The 23,627-nt window shown below is 37.5% G+C and overlaps 1 protein-coding gene across 5 annotated transcripts in view; it reads right to left on the bottom strand.

Annotated features, from left to right (window-relative positions):
- The window catches only part of zfh1 (Zn finger homeodomain 1), a 286,194-nt gene that overhangs the window by 155,687 nt on the left and 106,880 nt on the right, over window positions 1-23,627 (bottom strand). The gene's annotated exons all lie outside the window — the stretch shown is intronic.

Here is a 23,627-nt window from a genome sequence, read left to right as displayed (position 1 = left end):
AAACACGGTGTCCCAGGGCAAAGTATCCACCACTAACCTGCACTGACCTGAATATCTCTTCTATTCTTCATTAAAAAAAACGGTAAAAAATGTCAACTTTAATAGAGAGAGGAACATCATTTGGTGAAAAAAATGTTTTTGAAATGTCATTCCATTATCCCTCGGAACTACCCATTGGAAATTTTCAAGTGGGGAGAGAGGTTGTGTTATACAGCTTCGAAAGGTGATTTAATTCCCTATATGATCAAGCTTTAATTTTTTATTTTTGTACGTTGGACTTGTAGAAATTAAACAAAAACCAAATGACTTGTTTTCAACCATTTTTACTGATATTTTATTTATTTTATCGCAAGAAATGTCGTAATTGACCTCTTTTGACTTCCATGCACGTGTACAGTTAATTCGAAAATTTACTTTTCAAATGTTCCCATAAGGAAAAATTCAGGAGATCTCGAGGGTCACGTCCCGGGATCTCTGCTGCCAAGTTATCTTCCAGGGAAATCTTCATCTAGAAATCATTGGACAGCTGCTGTGTACTGTGAAGGCTCTTCATCTTTATGAAAAACTATTTTTTTTTAAGAAGGGGAAAAACTTGTTCAAGCATTTCAGTTATCCAAGGAAATATGGCATCTTGTAGAAGTTGTAGATGGTTTGCTACATTCGAGTTTCCTGGAATGGTCCAGCAATGTGATCGCCCAAAATTCCTGTCTAAACGTTTAATTTTTAAGGTTGTTGAGTATGAGTCTCTGGGAACAAATGGGAATTGACAGCACTCCGCTAACGACCGTTATGTTTGCTAACTTGAACATTTAAATAGAATGAAGATTCATCAGAAATTACTGTATTATAGAACAAGTGTCTGTTTAAATGTAACATGTTACTAAAGAATTCGCAGAATTCTAATCGACGGTGCGAATCATCCTAGCATGATTCCTGTAATAGTATCATGATATAGGGATGGAATTTTACTTCTTTCAAAATCTATAAGCAGTACTTTGTGAAAAGCCGGATTCCACAGCATCTTTTCGTTTAACTGTACACTTTCAACGTACATTGCAATAATATTCATGGTTGAAATCAAGTTATTTAGTTTTTGTTGAACCTCTACAAGACCGAGGCACAAAAATAAGAAATAAAAGTTTAACCATAGTAATACCATAGTAGAGAATATAATTACCTTTCGAATAAGGTATAATATAACCCCTGTTCTAGCCTTAAAATTTCAAAGGGGTGGTTCCGAGGGGTTGGAGGATGACATATCGAAAAGAACCTTTTCAACAAAATGACGTCCCCCTCTCTATCAAAATTGACGTGTTTTAGCGATTTTTTTACAAACAACAGAAAATATATTCATGGTGAACACTTTTGCTAAGACACCTTGCATATATAGGTACCTACAAATCAAATTGTGAATTGGTGTCCGTGATCCGTGTAATCTGAGGAAAAACTGCAACGAAGTTCCGAAATTATTGAAACATCCTGTAGCAACGTGGGTATCGCATGGTTAAGAGTCGAAAATACATTCTTCAAAAATATACCAATACGAACCGAATCGGGTCAAAAATGTACAAAAACTAAAAAAGTTGCACCTTTTGTGGTTGATGGGGGTGTTTACTTGATAATGTTGGTAGTAGTTTAATGTACGTTTTAATGGCCTTATTCATTCACATCATCCCAATTCTTAGTAATTCTCCAGTCTGACACACGCGAGTATTCTCTTACTCTCAGTTATTGTCATAGTACAGACATTTGCGAATCTTGAGACGCAATGAAGATCTGAAGCCTGGGTTTCTGCTCCTCCGACTTCCAATTATTTGTATCGATCTTCTCAATTCAATTGCAAAGTTGCCCAATTCCAGTAAAACGCAAATTAACACTAAAATAATATTCTGCATCTCTCGATATTTCCATTACCGCCTGTTGTGGTGGCGACATATCTGCATACCCTCCTTTTGAGATATTCCGTTGAATATTAAGTTGTCTAACACAAAGTCCACGACCCATCAAGTACTGCCACGTCACGGCACCCTACATACGAGTAGTAGGTAAAATTGAGACCCATTGCGTGCAAAAACTGCTATCTTTTGAATGTAAAGCTCAAAGTGCTGGACAAATACAAGCTGCCCAGATCCTTTTGTTCCGAAAAAGAAAAATCCTTCCAACGGAAATTCATTGTAATGTTTCCAAAACCCGCTGAACGCGAACGAAAAAAGTTCCACCATTCTTAATTGTAAAGAAAAGCTACTAATTGTCTTAGTGTTGTTTTGTGTGGACCAACTCAAGTGGAAGAACGAATCGGAGATGTCCTTTTTTTAACATTTTTGCATAGGCGGGGACGCATTTTCATGTATTTTAATTCCGGGATTAAAACCGGAATTTCATTCGCAAAGAGATTTGGGACCCGTGGTGCCGACGTAGGTATATAGAAATCAAATGAAGTCGGAACGGTTTTTGAATCTCAAAAATTTGTCCCTGCCACTGATCGCCTTCTTCACACCCCCCTGCATATTCATGCCCGTGGCCAGCAAAGAAAAGAATAATATTCGGCCAGATTAGTTCGAATGCAGCATTGGAAAAGCTCCTGTCTCCCTAAATGAGCCAACTTTCGTAGCTTTCCGCCCGACCTCCAACAAATGAACTTTTTTCTTCTTCGTTACTGCGGCAGACAAAGTCCCACCTATACATCACCGGAATCGGTTACAGCTTGTTGTTCTTTTCTCTTGCGAAAAGTTTCCAGTTATTCAAGCGATACACGAATTTATTTTCCAAAATGGGAACGTCAACAAACCGTTTAAAAAGTTTACTGCAAGGAAATCTCCACGGCGCAACTGGGGTACTTTGAACTGTATAAACATCATATGTCATCAGTCCGCTTCATTTTTCCTGCTATTGATTAGTGATTGTAATGGAGAAATGGAAATGCTAGTTAGACGATGAAAGTTCTCAGGTCTGGCGCACAAATCCTATGAAATCGTTCAAGTTATCATCTGAGAGATACTCCGTTAATGTAATATTCAAAACGGCTCGATTCTTTGTAGCTATATTATATGCGGACCTGTCGGTCCGTTTATCTGCCTCTGACATCAATATTCAAATTTCTAGGAGTTTACCTTCACAAGTCCGACAGCGTAAGTTTGTGGCATTATTCCCAAACAGTGCCAATATGCAAATAGGGGTAGTTTCGCCCGTTCGATACCTGCATCGGTCAGTTGAGTCAACAATCTATTTGAGGCCTCACTGGCTTTTTGCGAATATAAATGCCTTTTTCGGCGTACGCAAAGAACCTTGGCTCCTTTTCCATTTCCATGGCATTTCCAGCAGGATCAGTATTCAATGTCCAGTTAATGAGGCTTTGAGGTAGCTAGGCAAATTAATTAACTCTATATTACAGCAGTGATACACAATCAAATAAACAATTTACCCCGTAATTGACCGGGTTGATCGGCTCTAGGTGAACGTGTATATACAATGCTTTGATGCAAGGTAATATAGAGCCTGTTTCGGCAATCCGACCATGTTCTGCGTCAATATATTACGGTTTGTTAGTATTACAGATGTGTTTTGGATGTTAGTGTTAGGTGTGTAAACAAATAAATACGTTGTGTTCCTTTTTCCTGCCAGTGCTTCTAGTATTTGCTCCAGCATTGTACCCTCTCCAGAATACTTTTTATTCTTGAATCTGGAAGATGTTGGATGGCTGGGAAGATTATCGGCACCTCTTCTTTTTGCAAGTAATCTTTATTCGGTACGTCTCGCCTAGTAGGCGCCACCGAGCACCCTCGGCGGGTGCACGAGGTGAAAATCATGCAAACATACAAATATTTCGGAAAATACACAATTTATTAAAAAAAATACTTTCTACAGGGTGGCCCATTTAAAACAGTCCGCCTGAAAAATCTTAAATGGATCTTTCTTCTTCGGAAACCCCGAGACAAGTCAATTTTACTTTTAAGGGGGACATTTTAAGATCGTAAATTCGTAGGTGCAGAGTTATCCCCCTAAACGGGGTGGGAATTTCTTCAAGAATCTTAAATGGCATGAAGGGTTAAGTGGCTCATCAAATCCAAGGTATTTCAATTCTCTTCATAAGTATGTTGAAAGTTTTTTGCTCCGCTTTTAAATATTGTAAAAATTCCGTTTTAAAACATCGGTGAAATAAGTTGGAAAAAATGATCTAAACTTAATATTAATAAACTCACCAATATTATAAAAAATAATGTTTATCGTCGAATTCTTATTATGAGATTTTGGATTTTGTTAGCAATTAACGGGTAGTTTTGCTCCAATTTTACACCGATCGGAATTGTACCGCGAAATTTGTGGATTCATCTGACGATTCAAAGCATTATGGTTTACACCACTGCAGAGCGGATTGAAATTGTCACCATTTATTTCAAAAACCATAAATTAGCCTGAGAAATTACAAGAATTTTTAATGGAGGCGTCCCGATAAGAATCTGAGCCGTCCCTATGAGACGAATTCAATATCTAAATTCATGGACTCTGGATCCTTTGCTAACACAAAATATGAAAGACGACACACCGTTATCAACGAAAACGGACAGATTGCAATTTTGGGACATATTGAACTGGATCGTGTAAATTAAGAAAAGTTCATTTCAAGCATTCGAGAATTAGAAGCAATATCAGGTATTCTACGTAGTAACATTCACAGGATCTTGAAAAAGTATCATTTCCATCCCCATAAGATGCATCTCAGTCGTGAATTCAATGAAGATGATCCAGATCACCGCATGCAATTTCGTGAGGTGACGAGTGAAAGTATTTTGATCAATCCCAATATTGTTTATTGTGTATGCAATTCCTGTATGTAACTTTTTGGATCAACATTTTCCCGAACACTGAATTGGTGGAAAAGGTTTCATTGAATGGCCCCCAAGATAGCCTGATTTAACACCATTGGCCTTTTTCTTATCAGGTCACTCGAAAACTGTTGTTAATAAAATGAAATCTACCTCTTTAGATCTTCGGCACTGAATAGTGATAGTATATGGTGAAATAACTCCCGAAATGCCACAAAATATACGGGAAAAGGTTGAACAAAGACTTTATTATTTTTTGGAAATAAATGGGTCGCAATTTGAACATTTAATTAAATAAAACTTTATTTAAAAATTAATTTTTTTCGATTCATTTCACTCATGTTTTAAAACAGTTTTTTAGAATATTTAATGGCGTAGCAAAAAATTTTAGCATACTTGTAAAGAGTATTGAAATATCTTTGATTTGATGTGCTACTTGAATTCTCGTGCCATCTAAGATTCTTGAAAGAATTGCCACCCCGTCTAGGGGGATGACACTACACCTATGAATTTATGATCTAAAAATGTTCCCTTCAAAAGTGAAATTGGCGTGTTGCAAGGTTTTCCAAAGGAAAAAATTCCGTTCGTGATGTTCCAGGTGGACTGTTTTAAATGAGCCCTCTGTATGTATAAAAATTGGAAGAGATTAAAAATTCTACGATTCTGCGGTATTCAGACATACATCAGGTGCGTCACGACGAAGCATTGAATTGAAGTTATGTTTTTGTTATAAAATTGCAAACTTTTTATGACATTTTATGACCCATCCTCACATTCTAACCACATTTCATGTGACATGTCCTATGGTTAAATCTAGCGATGCGGCAGCGATGCTGGTATGATGAAAACCAAACGAATTTATTTTTCTCGGATTAAGGGCTCAAAATGTGCGGATGTGACAAATCTGTTGACCTAGAAGGCTATCCTGAGTGTCCTTAATGAGGGTGATAATGGCTTGTCTTTTTTCTGTCTAATCTATCTAGTAATCAATTTGCTGCAGCTAATGTGCAAAGTGAGTTTGTCAGAAAGGGAACGTGTAACTATGTTTACGATAAGCGGTTTTGATGGATGACAGAAATCGTTTATTCAAAGGGTAGAGCTTTTCAATGCTACTTCTCCCAATAGAGAACCAATAGGAAAATCTACAGTTTTACAAACCATTCATAAATTCGAAGAAACGGGAAGTTGCAATGCTAAAGTTCCGTCTGGCAGACAGAAAGCAATAACCAAAAATGAAAATACTTTAAATACACCACAGCAGGGTGCCGAAGATTCATAATCATTATTAAGAAAAGCTGCTGCCCAAAGTGGTATTCCGTTTAACTCCATCAGAGCTATGTGAAAGACAAACCATTTTCACCCCTATAAAGTAATTTTAATTCAAGAACTCCGAGTTGAAGATTTTGATCGCTGAATGGGATTTTGTGATGCGATAATGCGTAAATGGGAGGAAAATATCAATTACTTCAGCCACATTATCTCTTCTTATGAGGCAACTTTTATGCTAAATGGAGTTATTAATCGACGTAACTGTCGTTACTGGACAGCAGAAATGCCCCATTGGATGTAAGAAAAATACACACAACATCCTCAGAAAATCAATGTGTAGGCCGGAATGGTCGGAAGAACATTAGAAAATTGGCAATATAGTGGAGCCACCTTTCTAGCGTAGGTGGTTCCAGGAGGATAGTGAATCTCCTCATTTTACACAAGTACGAGCATACTAGAGTAGTCTAGATGCACACGCCCATTTTGAACATTTACTTTAATAAAAATAAGTTCATTTACATAAGAATAATTTTTTTAAATCCTACAATAACTGTTGAACCGCTAGAGTTAGCCATAGGATATGCTACATGAAATGTGTTCAGAATGCGAGAGTGAATTAGAAAATGTCATAAAAATCAGAAAATGCCCTTAAAATAAACATAGCTCCAATTCACTGCCACTTTGTGACGCACCATGTATATTTCTACAGAATGGTAGAATTTCTGAACTCTTTTAATTTTTATATGGGGTATTTTTTGATCATTTCTATATTTTTCGAGACATTTCAGGTTTGCCGAAGTTTTCGTACACAGTGTATATGTAAGCACGATCAAACAAATAGAGGAACATAGAGCCCCCAGTATCTAGAAGTGGGAGAAGCATACCTACAAAATTTATTTGGTGCTTTTTGCTTATTTTTTGTTGGTTTTAGAACACTACCGAAGACGTTGTTTTCATTATTCAGTTTTTCGTACAGTATATTCCAACCTCCGCACTCATGCGAAGCAAAGCTTCCGCGCTTTCCATGTGTTGACCCTTTCTCCTTTCGGTTTAGTAATTTGTCACACTTTCCTTGCCTTGATACCAAAAGGACGTCGGCGAAATTCCACAAGAAACTCGCTATTGTCCCTCTGCTGAATTTCAAAAGAAAATGGACAATGTATGGTGGCAATCAAGAATTTTAAGGAAAATCAAGTTCTATGGAAACAATGTTATAGTTGATGATTATAGATTACGAGCCTAACGAGAACTGCAACAACACCTCTATCTTATATCCTTTAATTCCCTATTGTCGCCTAATTTACAAAGGATTTATGTTGTGAGTCAAAACAAACAATGTTTTTCATATCGTGACTAATGAAATATTTTTCTGCATTTATCATTCTGACGCACTCGAATGGTACTAGGTTTTTATCGAATCCTAGCAGTGTAAAATGAATTTGCAATCTTACTAGTCTCATTTCAATAATAATAATAATAATAATAACAGTTTTCGAGGCGAAGTTTATTTGAAGTTCTAGATATCGTTAATGCAGGGTGTTACGAATCAAAAAGCCGGACCTGGGTGACCGGGGAATCCCGGCCGGACTTGGGCTGACGAGGTTGTCCGGGGTAGTGGTGAAACGAGTGGAGAAAAATGGACGGGAGAATTTTTTTGTCTGAGTCCCGAATAAAGAGTGAATATGCTGCTTAATTATTATCAACTGAGGATAATGTGCAATTGCGCCGCTCCTGCTTGTTTGTGAGACGTGCACAATACGAGCCCAGACGCTTTGAAGTTGGACCAAGTACAAAATACAAAGTTACGTTTGTTTCAAATTTAAATATTAAACAAAGTATAACAAATAGAAAAACAATAGCATCCATAATTTATTCTGTTGTTATTTGTTAGCCGGTTGAGGCTAACTTTGAAAAAATATACAATTATTTTGGAGCATTAAAAAATATAAATAATTTATTCTGGCGCATTTGACTTGGACCTAAAGTGGCAGTTTAGAGATTTCATTTTGATCCAAACAATTTTTTGCTTGAAGACATTTTTATACCGAACGAGTTTGTGAACGAACAATAATTGTAATCGTTTAACTCAAATATCAAATTATTTCTATACTAAAATGGCTCGTGGTAAGTCCATTTCACGAGATTTGCGACAAGCCATAGTCTTGGCCCGTAAACATGGAATTTCAGGATACAAAATTGCTGAAAATTTAAATGTGCCTCAAAGTTCAGTGCCAAATATTATTAAATTGGACAAAAAAGACGGTAACGTGGAAGAGAAGCTGAGAAAAGGGCGGATTAAATAAATTAGTGAAACAGATCATCGTAATCTACGATATATTATTAAAAAAAACAAACAAAAAAACAAAAAAAACAGGCGTGCTTCGTCAAGGGAGTTAGCATCAAAAGGTTAGAAGGTATCAGAAAAACGATGTATAAAGATACTTGCTTCCGCCATATAAAGAAATTGGAATACGGTTTTTATAAGGTAAATGTCAATTTAACGCAACATTACTTGTTAATTAAATTAATGCTTATGTTTTTACACGCTTAACAAAAACCATTATTAACTCAACAACAAATTAAAAGAAGATTGCCTTTGGTTAAAAACCCAATAAACTGGATTGAACGCCAATGGACTTCGATCGCATGGAGGGATGAATCAAAGCTTGAGTTAAATGTGGATAATCCACGGAGTAAAATTATTCGGCAAAAACTTCAGTCTGTCGACTCAATGATGGTCTGGGCGCGTATGTCGCCCCAAGGTGTTGGGTGTCGTCTCTTCATTGATAATGTAGCACGTCCTAACAAGTACCAAAACATTTTGGAGCAAGAAACGTCGCCACCAATCGAACAACTGCAAACGTCCGAAGGAGATTTTATATTTCATCAAGAAGGCGCTTGGAGCTATGCTTCGCTAGTATGACCTTCTAGTAGTCCAGACCTGGTTCCAATTGAAATGTTCAGGCATAGCGTGAAAAAAGCTTTAGGAGTCGCTCCTGTCAGGTCTTCGCCAGAATCAGTAACAAAATTGGGGAAAATACGGAACAGTTTTACACCGGGGTATTGCCGAAATCTTGTGCAAACTATGGGACGTCGCATTAATGCGGTTTTAAAACAACAAGGAAATGACACTCAGTGGTAGATAATAATTTAATTTAAATTAAAATCTGGTCCAAATTATACGCGTCAAAATAAATTTTATGTTTTTGTTTTTTATTCTTAAAAATAATTGTATACACTACCGCTCAAAAGTATTTGGGCACCTATTGTTTTATAAATGTGAACACCAACATTCATGAAATAGACATAATTTTTTATTCCTTAATTTTATATAAACATTAATGAACTTAAAACATATTATAAAAGCAGAAAAATACTGGATATTTTTAAATGGATGCTTCATCTATATGTCCTCCACGCGATTGAATAATTGCAGCGCATAATCGGGGCATCCTTGCTATGATTTTTTTCAAAAATTCAGGTGCAATTTCGTCCCAAGCTGCTTCGAAATTCTTGAACAAGTCATTGGTTGATGTGAAGGCCAATTGCCGAACTTTTCTGTCTAATTCATCGCACAATAATTCTATTGGATTCAAATCTGGGCTCTGAGGAGGCCAAGTCATTAATTTAACAATACCTTCCATTTCTAAATTGTATAAATATTCCTTGCATAATTTAGATGTGTGTTTCGGATCATTGTCTTGCTGTAACACAAAATTCTGACCAAAAAGCATTAGTCCGGAAGGTATTGCATGAGCTTAAAAAATATCGCGGTATCCTTCTTTTTTCAAAATCCCTTCGATTCTCACGATGCCACCCACGGTTGTGCCAGCAAAACAACCCCAAACCATGACCGAACCACCTCCATGTTTAACAGTAGGCAGGAGACACTCCTCTCTTGCACGTTCACCCACCGATCTACGAACAAACACACGTCTTCGTGAACCAAACAATTCAAATTTCGACTCATCTGTCCATAGCACTTCGTTCCAGCCTTCTATTGTCCAATGTTGGTGTTCCCGGGCCCATTGAAGTCGTTTTTGTTTATTTTGTTTACGTAAGAAAGGTTTTTTCATAGCTAATCGTCCATGAAGACCATATTCCTGTAGACGACGTTTTACAGAAGAAACACTAATTGCCCTTGACCGCGCAATATTTATTTCTGCAGAAATCTCTGGAGCAGTTTTGCGCCTGTTTCTTTTACTAATCAGTGATATTGCACGATCATGTGAAGATGTAGTCGCTCTTGGTCTTCCAGTCCGTTTTTTGTTTACAAAACTATCAGTTTGTTTGTACTTTTTTACAATGTAGTTTACGGTGGAGTGAACTAAATGCAATTCTTTGGCAATTTGTCGATTGCTTTTGCCACTTTTGTGGTAAGCCACTATAAGCGCACGTATTTCGATGTTCAATTCTCCTGTTTTAGGCATTATTTTCCATTTTTTTTGCACTTTATTTCCCACACGGCCTTTTCACTGTAAAATCTTAAGCATACTAATTTTAATTTCGATGTTTTATGCCAAATCGTCAACAACGCAAAATTATTATCACTAGGTATAATAACAATAACAAAAACAAACATAATTTTCCCTACGGATCATTTTAAGTTATTGCTACAGTTGCTTTTCTTGAATGTTCCATAAAGGTTTTATTTAAATTTATGGCTTCGTAGCTAATAACGTCTTCAAACTAATATTAATTGTTATGGTTTTATGTAAAAATATTAGGGGTACAAATAAGTTTCCGCCGTTTTCTATAAAAAAATTGGAATTAATTGTGAAAGAACGGGATATTACGTTTTATTCAAAGTATTGCCCATCAACGGCCACTACTTTTTCCCATCTTTCTGGCAGCATTCGGATACCACGGCGAAAAAACTCTTCATCTTTTGAAGCTATCCATGAATCGACCCAATTTTTGGTATCTTCATATGATGTAAAGCGCTGCTCAGACAGACCGTGTGCCATTGATCGAAACAAGTGGTAGTCGGATGGGGCAAGGTCTGGTGAATATGGCGGGTGGGGTAGGACTTCCCAATTAAGTGTTTCCAAATAGGTTTTAACCGGTGCCGCAACATGCGGACGAGCATTATCATGTAGGAGAATAAGCTTGTCATGTCTAGAGTAGTAATGAGCGCGTTTTTCCTTGAGTGCTCGGCTCAATCTCATTAATTGTGTTCGGTAGAGAGTTCCAGTAATAGTTTCGTTCGATTTGAGCAACTCATAATATACAACACCAAGTTGATCCCACCAAATACACAACATGAGTTTTTTTCCATGAATATTTGATTTGGCTACTGATGTTGAAACATGGCCAGGTGGACCCCATGATTTCTTCTTCTTTGGGTTATCATAATGGATCCATTTTTCATCCCCAGTGACTACACGATGCAAAAAACCCTTTGTTTTATGCCTGGCAAGCAGCATTTCACTCATGCAAAATCGGCGTTCGACGTCTCTGGGTTTCAGTTCATAAGGAACCCAATTTCCTTGTTTTTGAATCATTCCCAACATTTTTAAACGATGTGAAATTGCTTGTTGCGTCACTTCTAATGTAAGTGCAAGTTCTTTTTGTGTTTGAGACGAATCTTCCTCCAATAACACTTCCAATTCCGTATCTTCGTACGTTTTCGGCCTTCCACTGCGTCCTTTGTCTTCCACGTTAAACTCACCATTTTTAAACTTGTGAAACCACTCACGACAACTTCTCTCACTCAAAGCAGCCTCACCATATGCTTCTACAAGCAATCGATGCGCCTCAGCTGCAGATTTCTTCAAATTAAAGAAGTAAATCAAAAGTTCCCGCAAATGACGCTTATTCGGCACAAAACTTGACATTTTTGCAAGAAAAAAAAATGTGATGCTGATACGAAACCACTAATACTTCTAGGTTATGTTGTTACTAGTTGATCAAACTTGCGATAGTAAGATTTACATCTAGCAATTTCAGCATAACCTTCTGGTGGGACCATGCTTTGTTAAACGGCGGAAACTTATTTGTACCCCTAATACTATTCTAAAGAAAAGTAATTAAATGTATTCAATGAGTATACTTATACTACCTTTTTATTTAAATAATACGATAAAATAAGCATGCCCAAATGCTTTTGAGTAGTGTATTTCGTCAAAATCGGCCTTGTACTAGGAAATAATAACCAAATAAATAGTGGTTCGTTTATTATAGTTTGTTTAATACTTAAACCTGAAAAACAGACATAACTTTGTATTTCGCGCTCGGTCCAGCTTCGATGGGTCCGGACTCGGAGATTTCGGGACCATGAGATCGCTAATTTAGGGGCATTTTTGTGTCTTCCAGCTTCCGTTCGAGCTCAAATGCACGAAAATTTATTTCGTTGTTCAATTTATCTGAGATCCATCCTAATGCAGCACAAAAGACAAAAAAAGGAGTCCTCAGTGTTGCCACTTACCACCTCGCCGGGTTGTTTTCTGTTTCATGTTTACTTCCTGCTATAAATCGCTGCCATTCCGATATAATCTCACAGCTGGTAGTAGCGTCTAAATCAGCCATGTAAGGCAGTTTCGCAACAGCAGCACTCGATTCTTTCGGCGCCTTAATAAAAACTCTCACATGCATACTTTGACAAACATGAAAAAATTTATTATACGTAATTTAAATTCAACTGCCGGAATTAGAGGAATGGAATAGGTGGAATGCGAACGGTCCCGCTCTGGAAAACTAATTTTCCCCCTACCGTGTCACATATATCACGTATCGGAGCCAGCTCGCACAAAACTGTCGATTGTTATTGCTTTTACAAAGAAGACTTTACTCTGACATATTTAAAGTCAGATTACTTTTATTATTTTCGTTGGGTCACGCCGATACCTTTGGCGAAGACGACGCGAGCAGGACATTATTGGATAAGGGAATTCTTTCTACGATTCCTGCTGCCGTTCAGAATTTAATCAAACGGCCAATGTGTTAGGGAAACAAAACGGGAATGGGAAATCGTGTATAATTCAATCTGGAAATTCGTATATGTGTCGCCTTCGATTCCGAGTCGACATAAAAGGAAACAACCGACTAGGTCCCGTCAAAAGAATAACAATTAAGGTTCCATTTTGTGACTCTAATCCATTTTAGAATCTCGGCTGTATAAATTTTGCCATCCGGACCCTCCACTATTGGCACTGGCACTTAAGTGAGTCTGCCAAAAACAGCGAAGGTTGGATTACGCCTAGGAAGGTAACAATGTAACATGCCATTAGCAAGAAATTTGAATTGGCATTGTTGAGGCCACGGCGATTTACTAAGGGGATAGGCCAGAAACAGGGGCGTTGCGCCCCCCTAAAATCTAAGGGAGACATCATTTCTCAAACATCGCTCAATTTACAAGCAGGAAGTGACAATTATAGATGATTAAAGCTCACGGCGAGATTAGTAACTCGTTTCGTTTTCGTGTAAAATACTTCGCGAACGGTAATTTTTTTGGTCATGTGATAATTAATTCGTTAGGAACGCCTCTGATATTCCGTGAAATGTCCCTGACACCGCAATCTTCTTCAGCGACCTACAATCACTCACAGACACATTGTTACACCTACGAAAGCCGAGATTGTATAATAATTCACTTTATTCTCTTTACATTCTGCTCATGTTGGATTGGAGTGTGCCTATGGAGAAAGTAGCTCCATAAAAATTGAACCTTCATATCATTTGTGGTAATTACCTATCTAGCGCCTCGCTCCCATGTAGCTGTTCATCTCTTTTTCCTAGACGAAATCGAGACAGTTTTGTTTAAGAAGACAAATACTTTTTTAAATGACTCAAACGATTAACGACGAACAAACAAAAATATATTTTTTTTAAAGCCAAAACACTAACCGCACACTTCGATTAAGTAGCCACTGGCCGTTTGTAATTACGATTTTATAAAATTCTAACGCAAAATAACAATAAAAACTCTGTTTTAAAGTTAAGTTTTCATTCGAAACATTACCAAACGGCTATTGACAAAGTATACTGCTCAAACAAATGTTTAAAATATATTTTTCTGAATCGCAAATTCCGCAACGCATACCGCGACGGTTTGAAACGGTCATCGACAATGATTTTGTGGTCATTCTTAGACGGACAAAACAAGTTATACTCTGTTTCTGCAAAGGTCCCTCGGCACTTTCAAATAAAGCTGCATCAATTATTTGACTGATGAGGGCGTTCAGACATTATTGTAATGTATCCATTTTAAGCCTTTGTTGCAGCCATGCTTGTGAAAGGTGTTCTCGAATGGTATTCAAAAATCTTCTCCTACTTACTGGCTGTTTTCTTAAACTTCTTAAACGGATTACGGCTTTATGTTATCCACGCATTAATACAGGCCACGTTAATCATACTAAAAAAATACACGGTGGCCATCTTCGGGATTTTCTGGAACAGCCTCGATGTCCTCATATTTGATCAAATATATCAACTCCGCCCTTTGTCTGATTGTAGTGTAAAATCATTTCTGGCTTCTTACTTTCTTGGCAAATAACAGCACCTTCATGCATTGTTGAGAGAACTGATTTATATCGTTTTATCTTGTAAAACAGCAAAGTTTCCTCCTCATTAAAACGAAATTTTGAACTTCCAACAGTCTATTTTTTTTAATTCAGCCTTTCCGGAGGTATTTCTCCCTTGTTTTGCCTCCAATGTACCAAGAATTGTCGAGTTATACAGTGATAGTAGCAGTTTATCACCTAGACTAACTGATGTGAACTAGTTGTGATATTGCGGTTGCTGCCACACAGGTTTCTGATCAATTTTTTCACATAATATTGCCCTAAAGGCTCACCATCTGTCTGGATACATTTTCCTAAGTAAGGTTTAGCGTTTAACGCTTACAGGGTGTTGCAAATTAGCAGATTTATCCGCGAACTACAGATTTCTTGAGGGAAAATAACTAGACTTTCCTTTCCTTTCTTAATTCTTTTCCTTTGACACTTTGACACACTTTCTTTGACACAAATATATCCTCACTATACAGAGTATTAAAGTTGTTGAAAAAAAGTTTATTAATAACTTCGGTGTTTAATGTAATTTTGCAGTAATGCATAGATTGATGAAACATACTTTTCCTACAATTTGGCAAAATGGGGGTCGTGGATGTATTTCCCCCCTTAACTTTCTTGTGCACGCCAATGGTGAACGTGATAATTTTTTAAACTATATGTTTCATTGTCTTAATTTTTTATTCTTGTAAAATTTCTATTTGCAGCTTACTTTAGAAGATATTTCAGCATATTGTCTATCAATACATGGTACCCATATTTCGTTTATTTCGGGAACGTATCTATCATTTATTTCTATACAAAAATAATTCTCTTTAAACTTAAATTTTTTCTCAAATTACACTACAAATTATATTCCACTGCAAAATTTCATTGAAAAATGTCAAGAAACACTCAAGTTATTAACAAAATAATTTTTTTTAACAGCGCCCACCCTCGGCATACAGAGCACCAAGTGCCAAAGAACAAAGTCGCATAAAGAAAGTACAATTATTTTCGCTCAATGACTATGTGCTTAAAGGATACTAATTCGCAACACCCTGTATTTCGTACCAAAATCGCAAATTATCACGATTTTTATTCCCTTCTTGACAGGCTCGTTCGAAATATACATTCTACGAGGAGACAGTTCATGAACTACTCATCAATTGTTATTTAGCCATCCAGCTTGATGACAAGTTACAATTGGAGATAAATTCATCCATATTTTTCTGGAAGGTGTAAAGTTATCTGCAGCTTTTCTTTTGTCCCTTGAGAATTCATCATCAAATATCATATTTGGCAAAAGAAAATCAAACTTTTTACTGCTCATTTTAGCCCGTTATACAGATCCAGAAATCTTTGAATTAAACATATTTGCAGTATGCAAAAGATTATCCCTCTAAATTCCTGAGATCATTAAGAGGTCAATAAGTCAATTTAATTCATTTCTAGTAGCAAATTAATTAGTGAACTTGGAAACTTTGCATTTTTGTGCTTTCACAGTTGCATTTTGATATTCGTATAAAGCAACTCTTTCTAAAGTATGGTTTCGTTTATTAGGCATTTGAAAGCTTCTATTGATATTTCAGCGTTCTTAGGTTGTCCTGAGGTCCTCACATAACATGTAAAGTGTTTCGTTCACGAATACTAAGAACCGTATACCTGCGGTGACTGTTTTTTCCCTTGAAACCGGGCGGTACATTAGTTTCTGATATCTCTTGTTTATTAGCATTGTCGATCCCATCAACATCGTCAACTTCAGAACCACCAAACATATCAAGGCAGTATCTCTTTGAACAACTCCTCCTTTTAGGATCTGTTGGATCGAAGTCGTTTTCTTAATCTGACGAGTTTGGAAAGTATCCTGGTCTGGATGGATTAAAATATTCCTCTGGATTGGCTTTAACTTCTGAGCAATTTGGCTAATTCTCCATATGTAGTTTTAATTCCTTCTGAGTGAGCCACCGAATAGCCTCCAAATTTTTAACGTTGCAGCTTCTACAACAACTCAAAAAACGAAAAAGAAACGATAAGAAAAGTTACGAAATTGCAACCCATTTGTAAAAAATGCGAATGTACGTGTATATGAGCTATGCAGAATGAACTTTGAGCTTACGTAACATGAGAGATGTCCAAAACGCATTAAATGCGGAAGTCACTGAAGAACTGACATTTTTCTGGCTGAGTGGTCTTGCTATCTGGAGAAAAATAAAACTGACCTCGTATATTTTACGACTGGTTAGTATTCCAGGGTTAAAACCTCAATTCAGAAAGTTTCTCACTAGTTTTCCTCGCTGACAAAAAGCTCACATCGAATCCTTCATGATCATTTGCTTTATGAAGAACAACCTACCTTCTTCAAATGGTTAACATTCTACAGAATATTTTTGTCGCGATTAAAACGCATTCAAATCAATAAAATCTAACGAGGGGTTCTCGGCTACATAGCAAAAGGCCTAGAGGGAAACCATTAAACACGGCCTTCTTATAATTTTCCCCGTTTGCGTATACCCGGAGGACGCTTGTAGGTAGGTTGCTGGGTTAGAAGAAGAAAATGCTCTGTTCAAATTATCCAAATAAATAAATTTAAAAACATTTAGGGCTAACAATGTAGAGAGAACTTTGGTGAACCCTTTTATTAGTTTCCATTGCAGATAAATCGTTTATGTTCAGCTCATGAACTTCTTCTCCCGTAGAATATTCTTCTATGTGTCTGACAAGGGAAATGGTAAATGTCATGGCGCGCAAAGCGGTACATTAAATCTTGCGTGAAAATTGGCCAGTTGGAGGTAAGTTATGATTCATACTAGGGGTAGAATTCCACTACCTAATTTCAAGAAAAAACGGTTGTTGGTCTTCCTCGTTGCTAACCAATTTGGACGGGTTTTCACGAAACTTTCAGCGACATCTTCCATTTAGTTCCACGGCAAAAAAAATCAAAAACAGTGCTAATACATCGGAATTCTTCAGAGGGCCAAAATTTTCTTTCTAAATATCCAATAAACGAGACCAATCATCCCACGGCGAATTTCTATGAAGCGGAAAAACAACCGGGCTGGCGCTCCATTTGAGTGCATTGTTGCCTTTATGTTATAAATACCTCCTTTATCCCTCGGGACCCGGTCTTAGACGAGACTTTGAAGAAGAGCAGACCGGACGATTTAAATTAATTGAAAATGAAATTCTTTCGGGCAGATATTAGATTAAAGTCATATAAGACTGGGATAATAATCCCTTAAAAAGGTCGTCCTGGGCGCAGTTTTCCGCATCAACTGACCGTTAGGGATTATTAGATGGGGGTCTTTTTTGATTATATTGAAATTAGTTGGACGTTTCAATGCCTAAAAGTTTAAGGTTTAATATCCATCGTCCAATATACCCAGTATTTATTACCGAGGTGTCAAAAGAGATTTGCCTATATGAGAAAAGTTTCATTATATCACTAGCAATAATAATTTTATTAAACTCATCATCTCCAACTCATAAGGTGATTCATTAACCTCCAGCCAGACTGTTTGTTTGGGCACAATAAAGTTTAATATAAAGCAATTGTGTTTCTGCGGGCATTCAATTTATAAAAGTACCCACCGGTGTTTATTACTACTCCTCTCCGCTCTGAACAGCAATAAAGACCTGGGACAGTTTTAATTGTTCGTAAGTGAAGGTAATGGGCCACACCTGCAGCTAACCCGCATGACACCGAAAGAGACAAAGTGTGCTTGAAATATATGAACTCTCATTAAATTTCTATATGTTAAACTTTTAGGCGGGTCCGAACGCACCATCAATCAGCAACCTAACAAAGAAGACCTATTTTTATATTAAAATTCCAAGTTTCTTTGTCTCAAATTGGTTCATTAATATGCAGTGACTTGAGGCTTTGATCTTTGGACTAGATTTTTGTAGCTCCATATAAAATTTTGATGTATTTTTTTTTTCAAACTTAGCAGCGCGTCACGGGGGAGGGGGGGAGCTTTGCCTGGGTCAAACGAAATTTCAATGGAAATTTTAACAAATTATATGTGCTCTAACAAACATTGTTTACGGATATCAGGAAAGCCATAACAAGTAAATTATCGGGTATATACAATGCCGTAAAGTGGCCTAGAAAAGAAATATAGCTTGTTTCCTTGCGAGAGAGAGGATAATAAAAAGATAATTCATCAACTATAGTCGCTACGGGTTTGTTTACAATAAGACTCAATATCAAATTAATGTTTTACGATTAGTCCTCAAAGAGGATAATTTCAGGGTTTCACGACCAATCGATAAGTTCACATTACTAAATGGTTGCGCATGCAAGGGCTATGTACACACGCTCAAGATCTCAGGATATTCTAGATTTTGTCAACAAACAATTCTTTTGCCTTAAACCGAGCCGTGAATTTACCCATGACAGTCATTTTAGTCTCAATTCGGCGGATGCCAAACCTAGAAATCTGCACAAAAGACCGATTTAGAAGTGTGCAAAAAATAAATTGTAGTGGAGGGAATTACTGAAAACTCTTAAAAAAAAAATAAAGGTTAATGTGCCCCCCCCCCCCCCCCCCCCCCCCCGTGCATTTATGGGTGTCCTGCAACGCCTTTCCATGCTCAAGATCAGGTTGTCCAAATCTCACCGATTAATATTATTCAATGCCCGTTGGAAAGCTTGAAAACAGTAATTTCGATTTTGAAATTCGTTCCGATGTGGAAGGACCCCTCTCCGAAGCACGTCCCAAGCATGCTCAATCGGGTTGAGATCGGGAGATTGTACGGGCTGGTCGGAAACTGAAATACTCTGCTCTTCCAGGAACTTTCTAGTAACTCTGGCAGTATGTGCAGGGGCATTAAAATAAGATCTGGAGCAAGGATGTTCATGTATGGAACAACAACAGGTTCTAGAACACTCCTAACATGAACGTATGCTGATAAAAAATGATTTAGGAAAACCAGATTGGTTCTACGACCAGCTGCCAATACCGTGATTGTGTCTCCCCCGTAGCTGTGAACTTCCTGTATGTGTTAAGGTCGACTTCGTGTACCAGGTGCCCTTCATACACGTACTCCTCGAGAATATGGATACAAATCGAATTGAAAGTAAATTAAATGCTTTTCCACTGATCGGGTAGTGGCGCCATTCCCACGGTTTAGAAGTCGGCGCCTCCAAGGCTTTTTAGAGACCAAATCCCTTCTCTCAATCACCTCGAGATGGTATGTCTTGAAACAGCTACACAATGAGCCCCGTGTAAATGATTAATTAACTGGGCTGCAGTCACAGAATAATTCGTCGAGCTTCTAATTTGGCGTAAGGGTCCATACGAGGAGTTGCCATCCTTGGCCCTTTACCGAAAAGTCTTTTTTGTAGGCTGCCAGTTTCGCGACCATTGGTCCAGAGACCAGAGATAACGTTCTGAGTGGTGCTCACGGCATCAGTGAAAGTAACTTGCAATAGTACAGCTTCAAGCGCTCCTAGAGCTTGTAACATTTCATTTTCATTTAAATGTTGTCTAGACACCTTTACAATAATAAACACTAAAACGATTGAAGAGTAATGATTGATCGGCACCTAACAAAGCAACTGCAGTACAATAGTGTTATATACCAAACTAAATGTTGTTTTTCCACATACTGCATTTTTTTAAATACAGGACTGTTTACAAATATATACGTCCTATTTGTATGTTTACATTAATAACCATTGCATATGTATGTACATCATGATACGCTGCATACATAATTGTATAGCAGATGCAGAAAAATTTGTTAATAAAAATATTTACTATTTTTAGATTTTGTGCACGTGGAAGATATTTTGCGTCTGGGAATTTCAACAAATCTTGGAGAGAAGTTAAACTGGTTAAGTGCCTCTTGATGACGAAGAAGAAACAATCTAAGAGAAGATAAATTGAAACTTCTGGAGACTAAGAAAATATTGATTATGCAGGGACATCAGATGATTGATCCTGAAGATGCCATTCGAACCATCCCTTATTCAAATGGCATGATCCTCACACTATCACGAATTCTTTAATCTTCGTCACTGCGAACGTGAGATGTAATAGAGTTGAAATCGGCCATTTTAAAGTGAAATTCAGGGTAAGGCAAAAAATTAACTGCAGGCAAGGTTGCGATGCAGATGATGAAATACAAAAAGGATTAGAAAAAAATCAGAAATGAAGCGTTGTTGACAAGAAGTTCGAGCAACTTGTGGACTGATCCAGTTCCAACTGGGTAGCCACGACAAATCAAATAACTCCTGAGCGACGAGAACTGAGTGACAGCTTTATTGATAAATTACAGAAAATTGAGTCAAACATCTTATTGTCTATGCCGCTGCTTTTTAACCTATCCGTTGATTTAAGCAAGCAATGTAACATATCCGAGTTTTATTACCTCCCTGGGTTGCCCTGCGGGCCACGAAGGACGCGATATTAGATAATATCCAGAAAAAACATGCAGGGGACGTTCTTATATCCGCCGGCCACTGGCCATATAATAAAACGGTCCAATATCCGCAGACATACCACCTTGTACGTTCGCACAAATGGAATAACATAAAAGTGTGTCCAGGTCACCTCGGGGATATTCTTTACAATGTCGACCGGAGTCAGGCAGCAGGAAATTTAAAAATATAAAAGTTGGAAATGATGCTGACCGCTAGGGGAATTTCTTGCTCCTTATCAAATTATGTTAGACCAGAGTGACAGAGCAAATAAGCGTTCCCTTTTGAAACTATACGAAAAGGGATATATTCTGCCCGCTAAGGCCTAGTGGGATGATCAGGAAATTGAGCTTAATGTCATTGAACAGATTCCAATTAACGATATTAACATCTAATGAAATAATGTCATAAATTAGGCGGTTATAAAAAGTTTGGATTTAGTATCACCATCAGGCGCTCTTTCCTGGATCGGTCGAGCCGGGAATCTGACCGTCATCAGCAGGAGCATCACGAATGCAGGAATCCACAAAACTGATTCCAAAGGCGAGAACTTGCGCTATTCGGCTTAGTTCGATGGCCAAAGGGTGTCGCCACTATTGGAATTTCTATATTGGTGTCTGAGTCAGTCGGGATTGCAGGATGAGTGTCATAGAGGACATAGGCGCCTCGTCAAGGCTTTGATAACGATATAGGGGGGAGACATTTATTATACTGCTAAACTCTATGTATACACTCAGCAGCACAGTTTCACAACTATATTGAGAACACAATTAGCGCACCACCTATAAATTTTTTAACATACAGGGTGTCCTTTGATGGAATTGCCTATAGAGGGCGGTCCACTTTTTGTAGCAAAATTTGAAGAGGCGACAGAAAACTTAATTTAAGAAGAAACTTTCAAATCAACATAGTCCCATAAACGCTTCGTATTAAAGATACCGGGCGTTGAAAACTTTATAAACATTTCGATTATTTTTTACAATACTCCGTCCTCTGGAGATCTTTAAACCGAATTTGGGACACAGTATCGCACTGTATGCTGCTGTATTCAGTAATAATATCACGGCTCACGAGAAGCCAGTGCCGGAGTTGTCGGGTTTTACTGCCATAAAATTCAATATACTACTAATACGGCCTGTCTAAAATCAAATTTCAATTTTTTTCGTAAATGAGCATGTCGTTCTCTATAAAAAAATGTCTCTTGATGTTTTTTCGCATCTGGCTTCGTTGCGTAACGAAGTTGTATTTTTTAATTAGACAGAACATAATTTGATTCCACAAACACTTGGTTGCTGTAAACTCCAATTCAGACTTCCACACCAAATTCTACCTGAAAATTTCTTGGTCGAATTGCATGCAGATTTTCATATGCCTACACATGCTGACTATGAACATTTACGGCACCTCGACGAGTAAGGCACAATTAGTCAGTCCACAATATGTTATTTAATAAATTCCCATTTTGTTCAATATCGTTATGAATCCGTCGGTAAAAAACTAACTAATGTTCTTGATCTTTTTCACGCGAACCTTGTACATATTGCAACTGGTAAGAATGCCTGTGATCCTTTTTCAAACTTTATATCTAGCAATACCAAGACAGATACTTTCGGCTACTTGTTGGATCTCTATCAAATTCACGAAGAATCTCATTGTTATTTTTTTTCTTGCCCGATATTAATTCTGTTTTGTCGTGTCTAATTTTCAGTCCGTAAGCTGTAAATTGTCGGTGAATGTTCACAAACACTGAGGGACGCGGATGACGCCTGTGAGGAAATCGCCATCTGTACTCCTTTGCTGCTTCAGTGGAGTCCCCATTTCCAACTCCATAGCAGACATGGATATAGGCTTGTTCCTGATTTGAAAATTGAAAAGGCATTCTTTTACTTTTAATTAAAGAAAACTATGCACCACTGAACCACTTCGTGTAAATTATGACAGTTGCCAAGTTAATGTTTATTTTCCATGACGGTCTGCTTATTTATTACATCTTACATAGAAATGTGAGTAACTAGACCATAACTTTTCGGAAAGACGGATTGAACGAAGGAGACCTGTCGCTTGGCCTTCACGTTCCTCCGATCTAACCCCGTTGGACTTTTTTATTTGGGGATTTTTAAAAGAGCAATTGTATGCAACTCCTGTGAAAACAAGGGAAGAATTTATTGGCCGCATTAGAGATGCGTGCACTGAATTGAGTAATCATAATGAAATTAGTGCTCTCCGATCTATTAGACATTTTTTGTAGACAATTAATTACACAGTTAGGATAAAAATTGAAATTTGATTTTAGACAGGTCCGTACCAGTGATTCATTGAATTTTATGACAATAAAATCCCATAACGTCGGCACTGGGTGCTCGTGGGCCGTGATATTATCGTCGAGTATGGCAACATACAATGTGATGCTGTACACTAAATTTGTTTTAAATATTTCCAAATGATAAAGCATTATGAGAAATTATCGAAATTTCTTTAAAGTTTTCAACGCCTAGTATTTTTAAAACGAAGCATTTATGAGCCTATGGTGATATGAAACTTTCTTTGTTAAATAAATGTTTCTATCGACCGTTAAAGTTCTGCTGCAAAAAGTGGACCAAAAGTGTACTGCAAATGGAC

The sequence above is a fragment of the Euwallacea fornicatus genome, chromosome 20 (genome assembly GCF_040115645.1).
Source record: "Euwallacea fornicatus isolate EFF26 chromosome 20, ASM4011564v1, whole genome shotgun sequence".
Taxonomy (NCBI): domain Eukaryota; kingdom Metazoa; phylum Arthropoda; class Insecta; order Coleoptera; family Curculionidae; genus Euwallacea; species Euwallacea fornicatus.
This window is presented reverse-complemented; position numbering and strand designations above follow the sequence as displayed.